Below are 9,825 nucleotides of genomic sequence, written 5' to 3'. Positions count from 1 at the left end.
AAAAACAAAAAAAACTCTGAATAATTATGATAATTAATAATAAGTTCCCCCTTGGAACATTTTCACTCCTGTGGAATGAATTAAGTGGATTTAATGTTTCAGATGGCCCAAGCTGGCATTTTCTGCACCATTTAAAAACTGCCCTGAGAGGCGGTGCATTGTACGTACACAGGCTCACTCACTCACTCACTGGCTTATTCACTCGTTCACAAGCTTTATGCTGTGAGCTAGCTGGAGGAGGGACTAGCCACCAGACAAGGCAAAGGAAAGATGTGGCCTTGAGTCAAGAGCTCCTTCTATTTCTCCTCAATGAGGAGTTGTGCCCCAGTCAAACTATCATGGAAGAGGCAGCTATAGGTGGCTACTGTGCCCTGGGGCAAAATGTCTAGCATGCACCACCAGAGCCATATCTCTCCTTTATTCATAGACTCTGACCTGATCAGCCACAGCAAGGTGTATGTGAGTGTCTAAGTGACTATTCACATGCGAGTGTGGGCACGTGAATGAGTCATGGGTGGGGACGCGTCCTTGGATACAAGTCAGGATGCAAGTCTGTGTCTTCTCAGACCTCTTCCAGTGTTCTATCTCTGAATTTGCCTTCCATATTACTCTCCCCATACCTTTGTGCATTCCATTTATGGAGTTGGTACAATTCCATACTCCCATGCCTAAGATTCTCCAGCTCCCCTTCCTTCCTGCCTACAGCCACACACTGTGAAGATTTTTTATTCCCCACTTGCCCGGCCCCCAGCACACCCTGACCCCTATGAAACTAACTTCAGCAGAGCCCACTCAGGCAGTCCTGAGTCTTGTGCCCTAGCAGGTCCTTCCTACCCTTAGTTAGAGTCCTTAGGTATCCAGTTCACTTGTAGCTGTCTTTCTGTCACCCCACGTAGAGAATGTAAACTCCCCCATGACACCCCATACAGAACGTAAAAAGTGGCCTCATGTCACCCTGTTCTGGCTCATATTCCCCAAACCCAGAGGTTGCTCCCCCCCAAGAATCTGCACAAATATGGGTTGCATCTGTGGACAGTGCTGCTGGCTCTGCCCCCTTGGAAGTTGCCTGTGCTACCATCTTACCTTTTCAGAGTCTCCAGACCTCATGATTTTTTTTTTTAAGATTTTTTTTTTTTAATGTATACAATGCTCTGCCTGCATGTATACCTGTAGACCAGAAGAAGGCATCAGATCACATTACAGATGTTTGTGAGCCACCACGTGGTTGCTGGGAACCTTTAGAAGAGCAGGAGATGCTCTTAACCACTGAGCCATCTCTTCAACCCCAGACCTCATGATTTAATCCACTCCTCAGCATCCCCCATCCTTGACCAGGCACTAGGGCTCAAGAGGGAATTGTGCTTGGTCTGTGGGAAAGATATTCATTTAACTTCCGATGGCACAGGAAGTATTGGGTTCATATCCGAGACCATTTCACTGTAGGACTCCAGGGTAAACAGAGCTACTGGAAACAAATACACCCTTCCATGGAGGGCTAAGGCATTAAATTCAAGTTAGGATGCTCGGCCCTCTGGTGCTTTCACTTGAGCTGGCTCCATATACATAGCAATGCACCGCTCTTTACAGCATTTATCCATCCTCCACCCACTTCTGTTAGCAGAGTGATGGGTGCACAAGGAGGTCTCTTGTTCCTTCCTTCCACCTGCTCACATGTTGTCCCCTTTACAATGGCTGCTCTTCAATTTGCTTTTCCCGCTGAAGACTCTGCAGTCACCACCAGTTTCCCCCTAGCTTCCCCAGGGCCTTTGTGCGGCTCGCCCTTTGATGTGCTTTTTCTCATTTGTTTGGGTCCCACCACCAGATTCTCCTTGCAGCCTTCAATTGAGGGAGCAGCTGGGTGGCCTTGCTCTTTTATGCAGAAGTGTTGAGAAAGACCTGTCAAACCCTGGGGATAATTAGCCTTTCTTTCTTCTCATTAAGAGAGAGTGTCACTCAGCACAGATGTGGCCTGGGGATGGCTCCTTCTCCAAACCTCTGCATTATGGTTACCTGGTGGGTTTGGAATCCAATTTCCATCTTCACATTCCTTGCTTGAAATGGGACCATTGTTGCTACACAAGACAGGCTTGTGTGTTTTCTTCAAGGAGTATAACTATGACCCAACTTTCTTTTTTTTTTTTTTTTTTTTTTTGGTTTTCGAGACAGGGTTTCTCTATGTATCCTTGGCTGTCCTGGACTCGCTTTGTAGACCAGGTTGGCCTCAAACTCACAGCGATCTGCCTGCCTCTGCCTCCCGAGTGCTGGGATTAAAGGCGTGCGCCACCACGCCCAGCTATAACCCAACTTTCAAGTGATATATTTTTGGAGGGGGGGAAGCTTGAGGATAAGGAAATAATTCCTGATGGGGGAGGAGCTAAAATAATCAGATGGGATTATGACCCTCCCACAGCCAGAGTAAGTGGTACGGATGTCTTCTTCAGCTGTTTACTGGAAGATCTTTGTGGATCCACAGGACATTGCAAAGAGAATCCAGTTAAGTTCCAAGGATACATCACCCAGTTTCCCCTAATCTTCCAAAAGCAGAGAACAACATGAAAAGCAGAAGAGGTCCTGGTCAGTATGTGTGCAACCCCACCGTGTTAGCATGTCTGAGGCCATGTGGACACTCAAGTTTATGTATGGCTCAGTTAAGAACATAAGCATCTCTTTTTGTTGTCTCTTTTCCCTCACAATCCTAGAAACCACTACTTTGTTTCCTAAACATCACAGCAAAAGGCAAAGAAAAGCAATGCTCCGTGTAGCCAAAGGCTTGAGAACATAGCAACAACACACAAGTGACAAGCACATGAAAAGGTCAGAAAGCCATTGCCCCATGCATGTGTAAGTTAGGATGACAGAACACTGCTTGCCTCTCAAGAATACCTACAGCTAACACAGCGACGACACCAGGTGACTTGCAGAGAAGATGCTTGGAATGAGAAATGGTGCCGCCAAGCTGGGCTTTATCCTCACCACTTCAGCCCTTTTGGTTTTCATTCTGTCGCATAAATATCTCCAAATGCCAAACAACTCATTCTTGCCAATAAGCAGTGTACCTCCAGATGAAAGAAGACTAACAAATTAGTATTTTCCATAGATGCTGTCATTGTGAGGAACGTGGGTTGCGCCTGGGCCCTGCACTCACAGCTGACATTGTGGGTCGGAATCCTAGAGTCCAACCAGAGCTGAGGCTCTCTGCTCAGTTGAGAAGCCTTCTGGAGAGGCAGCCGCAACATCCACTGAGCACACCATGGCCAACGCAAATGTTTCACGCTGGTCACCATACACCATGCCTCAAGCACTGACATGTGTGTCCCTGCTGTTCTAATACTCAGAAGCCTCGGGCCTCTTCTGCCCTTGTCCAAATAGACCTGTGTCCCCAACAGCACCTTCTCTACTGTCCCAGGGGCCTGAGCCTAATGGTACCATCTCATACACCATTGTGAATTTTAGCTTCCTGTGGAAAGCTCCCCGCACCTGCCCTCTCTCCAAACTCTGGCACACAAAAAGTACTCGATGACCTTTACAAGATAAATTCTTAGCAGGCCTGCTGAGACCGGTGCTGGTAAAAGATGGAGCTATGGCTGGGCATGATAGCACATGCTTTTAATCTCAGCACTGAGGAGGCAAAGGCAGGTGGATCGCTGTGAGTTCGAGGCCAGCCTGGTCTACAAAAAGAGTCCAGGAAAGCCAAGGATACATAGAGAGACTTTGTCTAGAAATACCAATAAATAAATAAATAAAAAAACAAACAAACAAATAAATCATGAACCCAACCAGACAAGGGCCCAAGGGAGGAGGGAAAAAAACTTAGAAAATGTCATTCACTCAAATATATGGAAGCCAAAGTTTTCAGATGTAGGAAATAAGAAATGCCACGTGTCCTGATTAGTTTTATTGTCAGCTTGACACAACATAGAGTCACTTGAGAAGATGGAACCCAGTTGAAGAATTGCCTGGGTCAGATTGGTCAGTGTTCAATCTGTGGGGCATTTTCCTGATTGTTAATTGATGTGGGAGGGCCCAGTCCACTGTGGGTGGCACCATCCCTAGGCAGGTGGACCTGGGCTGTATAAGGAAAATATCTAAGCTTAACCCAACAAGGAAATAGCCAACAGCATTCTCTACAGCTTCTGCCTCCACGTTCCTGCCCTGACTTCCTTCCATCGTGGACTGTTCCCTATAAGGGAAAGTAAACTGTTTCTTCCCCAAAATCGCTATCGGTCATGTTATTTGTCACAGCAACAGAAAGGAAACTAGAGCCCCATCCAATATAAGGGGCCACACACTTTCTCTGTAAAGGACAAATAGTAAATATTTTAAACTTCTTTGCTTAAATGTTCTCAGTTGAGCTGGTTGTGGTGGCACATCCCTTTAATCCAATCCCAGCACTTGGGAGGCAGAGGCAGGCGGATTGCTGGGAGTTCGAGGGAGTTAGTTCATTGGGTGCTTTGTTTGTTTGTTTGTTTGTTTGTTCTGACAGGGTTTCTCTGTGTTATCTTGGCTGTCCTGGCCTCTTTTGTAGACCAGGCTGGCCTCAAACTCACAGAGAGCCACCTCTCTTTGCTTCTCAAGTGCTGGGATTAAAGATGTGTGACACCAGGCCCAGCTCATTGGATGCTTATTACAACTCAATTTTGTCGTCAGTGGAATGACATGACCAACACAGATACAGGCCCAGGATCATTTCCAGGCATGTACAGAGGGGACGCAGGGTAAGTGAGTGGGGCTCTCCCTCACAGGAAGTTGGTTGAGTACTGAGGCTTGGCATCATCAAGGGGGCTGTGTAATACACATGTGCTTCATATAGTCCTCCACACCTCCCTCAGAGTAGCGGGAGCTCTGTGAATCTAACTCAGAGTGCCATCTCTATACAAGAAGCACCCACTGCCTTTGCCTCTCCAGCAGTCTTACGTTTTTTATATAAGAGCTAGTGCCCCACCTTAGCCCCCAGCTAGTCCCAGTATTTCTTTTTTAGTGATGTCTGAGCACCGGCACCTTCAGTAGGTCAAGTAAGCACAAGTCTTTGAAGAGCAAAGCAGGAAGCTCTGCAGCCAGCTGTGAAGACAAGTCTGCTGTGTGCTGCTTTGCAAGATGCCGGGTAAGCTGTGGCCTCACATGAAAACTGGTGTCTCCCTTGCCTTAGTTCTGAACCCACCAATCCCTGTTGCTCCTCTGGGAAGGCAGCCCCAACAGTCCCAAGAGGAGTCATCACTGTTGCTGAATTGTTAAATTATGTTCTCCAAAACTCTAATCCTGAACCCAAGTCCCAAGTCATCACAATGTGACTATCTACAGAGAAGGTCTTTACACAGACACTAAGGTAACACGAGGTCAACGGTGTGGGCCTTGTTCTAGGAGGACTAGTGTTCTTACAGGAAGAGCTGATCAGGATATGACTAGAGAGGGCAACCCTGTGATGACAGAGGAAGAAGGGGACATCTACACACCTGGGATAGCGGTCTCAGGAAAGGCCTGCCTGGCCCACTTCCAGCCTGCAGTGCCATGACAGCATATTCCCTTAGTTGAAGCAACCGAACTATGGATCTTTGTTAGAAGCCCTGGGAAACTAAGACATTCACTCACCTTTATCTACTCTCCTGCACTATTGAGGACTAGGGTTTGGATCTGTTCTTCCTAGATACCCTCTTCCTCATACATAGATCTCAAAAGGCAACACACAGGAGAGATGGGCCCCACTCCTGGCCCTTCACTATGCTGACTTATCTTGTGAAATGTTTTCTTAACATGTGCATCTGAGTCCTGTGCTTTTGAGTAGAAGCATTTGGTCCTTTTCATAGACTCCTCCTCTCACAGCTCCCTAGCATTCTGGCTAGACTGTTATACCTAGCCACCATTCGCCTAGTAAGAAGACCTTGGTAAAAGAAAAGAGGCAGCCCCTAACCGGGAAGAGACAGGTGAGCAGCTTATATGTAAATAAAGGCATAATAATAAGGTGAGGAAGAAGCAGGAGAAAAGCAAAATGCAGAGTCTCTCATCAGCCCTGGAGAAAAAGAACAGAACCAAAGCTTAGGTTCTGGCAGAAGACTGAGATCCAAGAAGAACCAGGGAAAACAGCCACATGTGCTCTAGGAACAGGAGAGCCTTCCCAAGGTGAAGGACCAAGCTTGGATTCCAAGCAGGACCAAACAGAAATCAAGCACTGATCTCTAAGAGCTTTTCTACCCCTCTGCCTTTGATGGCAGTGAGAGGCAGCAATAGGTAGGCATGGGTAGCAGCAGGTGGCACCTCCCAGGGTCACTGCTCTTCTACTGGCTGTGAGGACCAGGGCTCTTAACTCCACAAGTGCTGCGGCTCTTAGGTGGGCCTAGGATTTTGAATGCTCAGTCCTTTGCAGGCTGTCGTTGCAGCTTCTGGACTGTGGTGGTGGATTCCTCCGTCCTTAGCAGCAGCCAGTAGGTGCTGTGACTCCTTGCAGGCAGCGTTACAGTTTGCTGTATCTACCGCTATGGCTGCCACTACAGGGTGATAGCTGTTGTCACGTTGTTGTTGCTGCTGCTGCTGCTGTGGCTCCTGCAGCAGCCAGCCACTCTTGTAGTCCCACCTCTTCCATAGCCTGCTTACCCTTTGGCTCTGCCTCTGCTGGTTGTCAAGACTGGGCGACAGTTCCTACAGCTCTGCCCTGGTTGTCTGGGGCTGTGTGCTGTGCATTTCCCACAGTTCTGCTTCTTGTTAGGGTCATGTGCTTCTCACAGCTCCACTTCTTCTGCAGGTCCAAGCAACTAGCCGGTCCTACGGTTCCCCACTTCTGAGCATTCATCTGTAAGCCTTTCCCCACACCTTTGCCTCCTCCGTGGATACCAATGCACCTGTCCACTCAGGAGTTTCCGAGGCTGACCGTGCCAGGAGACCTGCTCACTGCTACTACCATGCTCGTGTCACCACTATTACTGCCATCACTGCTAACGGTGGAATGTCGGCATAGATGGGGCATCATGTGGCCAGCCAACTCACCAGCTAAGCCCAACAGCCTGGTCATACGGCCAAAGGAGGGACCACCAACAGCAACAAACTCAGCATGCAAATGAAGGTTTGTGTTTGCACCGCTCATGGCATTGTCCCTTTCACACCAGTCATAGAAGCCCTTCTGCTCACCTGCCACGGCTTGCGCTCACCTCAAAATAAAAGTATTTATAAAAAGACATATATAACTCACATTGATAATGTAAGTATCAGGGTGGCAGGCTGACAAATGGCTTTTATTTCCTGTGCACATATGCGTGGCTAAGGGCAGAGCTCAACAGATTTTTTTTTTTTTTAGCTCTATCCCCAACCCCAAAACAATGTTTAGATAAGAGAAAAAGGTCACCCAGGATCCATCCACTACACGCCACCAAGGAAACAAACTTCACCCTCTCCTCCCAGGCTTTCTCCAAGGCAACTACATTTTTCTTTTGAACTCAACACAATCGGCCCTGAGGGTGTTTCTCTCTATTGTAGGTCCCATGCAGTGGCTATTTTTAGTTAAGACATAACCTTTCATTAAGCAGAATTTCCATATTTACTTATTATTTCCCCTTGTGCTTGCGGTATAAAATGTGCTTCTGAATTTTTACTACCATACTGTTACCAAGAAAACAAGACTGCTAACCCTGCCCCCAGGGTACTTATTCCCACATTCCCAGGGCCCGTGATGGTTCCATCAGCCTTCATATCTCTTTCCCTGCCCGTCGGGGCAATTGGTGTTTACACTGTATTGAGAAGCAGACATTGCTGGGCCTTACCCTGGCAGTCTCCAGGCAACAAGCAGCCAGACCAGGCAACTCACGCCACGCAGACCCAGCCCTGTGTGTAAATAGTAACTTTTACCCAAATTAAAAGCTTGCTTGCTCGTGGCCTCCCTCTTCTCCAGGAGGTGCCAAGTAGGACATGAGTGACTGACTGACTGACTGACTGCCACTTCCCTAGCATCAACTATGGAGGGGACCATAGTTTAGGTAGGGAAATTTACCCTTGGGGCTCAGATGGGATATCCCAAAGAAAGACGGTAGTGCAAGGCTGTTCAAAGTGGCATTGAAGCATTAATTACTATAGGGTTTATTTTGTTCGTGCGTTTGTTTTGTGTAGTGAGACAAGGTCTCTGGAGACCTGGCTGTCCTGGAGCCAGCTATACAGACCAGGCTGGCCTGGAACACACAGAACTCCTCCAGTTTCTGCCTCCCACGTATTGGGATCAAAGGCATGTGCCACCACAACCTGCTTGGATTAGCATTTTAAGGGAGTCTCTTTTGATATGCTACTCAGCCTTGGCTGGCCTTGAATTTGTGGTGACCCTCCGGGCCTCTCTCTCCCAGGCTGCCCTACTCCCACCCTTCATACCAGCACAGCAAGTATTTTGCTATTTGCTGATTGAACTATCTATCTCCCCAGGCCTCAGCAATAAAAATCTGTGGATTTGTAATGGGGTTTTTTTGTTATTGTTTTTCCGACGGTGCAGCACTCCCATGCATACTCCTTGGGCTGCAGGATCTGTCCCCGCTTCCAAGCCATCTGAGGCCGGTCCAGTGTCTGTGTAGGGTTAATTAGGACACATCCTTCCCACCGAGGATGAACAACGTTTCCCCACCACCCCTGCCACCGCCACCTCCCCCACTGACCTCCACCTCAGGCTTTTCCTAGAGTTCTTTATTTCTGCCCAGTGTGGCAGGATCCGGAGGAAGGCCTTGTATCCTAAAGGAACAGTGCACCACTGAAGTCAGGCAGAACCCCATGGCTGACCTGGCTGCAGAGGAAGATACATAGTGGGGACAGAGGGAAGGCAGTCAAGAGAAGGCTCAGAGAGGACCTCAGATGGGGCCTGGGGAGACACTACTATGAGGAAAGTTAACTGCTGTGACAATTGTGGCCTAGGCTTCCAGCGGAACACTGGCTAGCTTTTCTTATTGCCAATTGTGGCGGTTACCACCTATACCTGCGATTAGGAACTGAAGGCCAAGGAGACACTAGGAGATACCCCCACACCCCCATACCCCCACCCCACCCATCCCCCAGCTAAGCCAGAGTCCTAGCTGAAGCCAAATGCCCCATAAACAGGTTTACTGAGAACACAGCTCTCCAGACATCATGGTGGCTGAGTGGAGACTATTCTAGTCAACAGGTTTCCAGGTCCTGGAAAAACATGTGCCGTGGGCTCCTCTGTTCCTCTCAATCCCTTTTACCACCACTGCCTGTCACATCCACCACTCCCACCCCCTAGGGCACTTGGCCCTGAACTGACGTTCTACCTCAGCAAATAGGCGTTAGACTATGGGCAAGTTGCTCAACTTCCCTGAGTCCCATACACTTCCCCACGCAGTGCCACGCCCGCCCACGTGTTCAAAAGAAAGCGATGTGCAAGCAAGGTCAGGCAGGAAAGAAAGGACTCAGCTCAAGGCCCCGTGAACTTCCTGCTCCAAACTCGGAAGTCCCTTCTTCCAGTTAACCCAAGAGGAGTGTACTGTCCCCAGACACAGTCAGCAGACGCTCCTCCATACCAAGGCCTGTGTGTGGCACAGGAAAGATGACAGTTTATACCCTCTAAGGTTGCTAACGCCCTGCAGGTGGGGGAGGAACAGAAAGTAGAAACCACTGGACCAGCAGGAAATGAACGTAGCACTAGCAGCCAGTGCCAGGAATTACCCTGCCCAACTGTTAAATACTGTCCCTATATTATCTTGATTAGCTATCACAACATGCCTGCAGCAAACCCAATGTTCAACCCATTTCACACATAAAGAATATGAGGCACATTAAACACTCCCAAGTCAGTGAGTAGTAGCAAAGTTAGAGACAGACCCAGGTCATCCACAACCTCCTTCATGCCCC

This window comes from Acomys russatus, chromosome 22 (genome assembly GCF_903995435.1).
Source record: "Acomys russatus chromosome 22, mAcoRus1.1, whole genome shotgun sequence".
NCBI lineage: Eukaryota > Metazoa > Chordata > Mammalia > Rodentia > Muridae > Acomys > Acomys russatus.
This window is presented reverse-complemented; position numbering follows the sequence as displayed.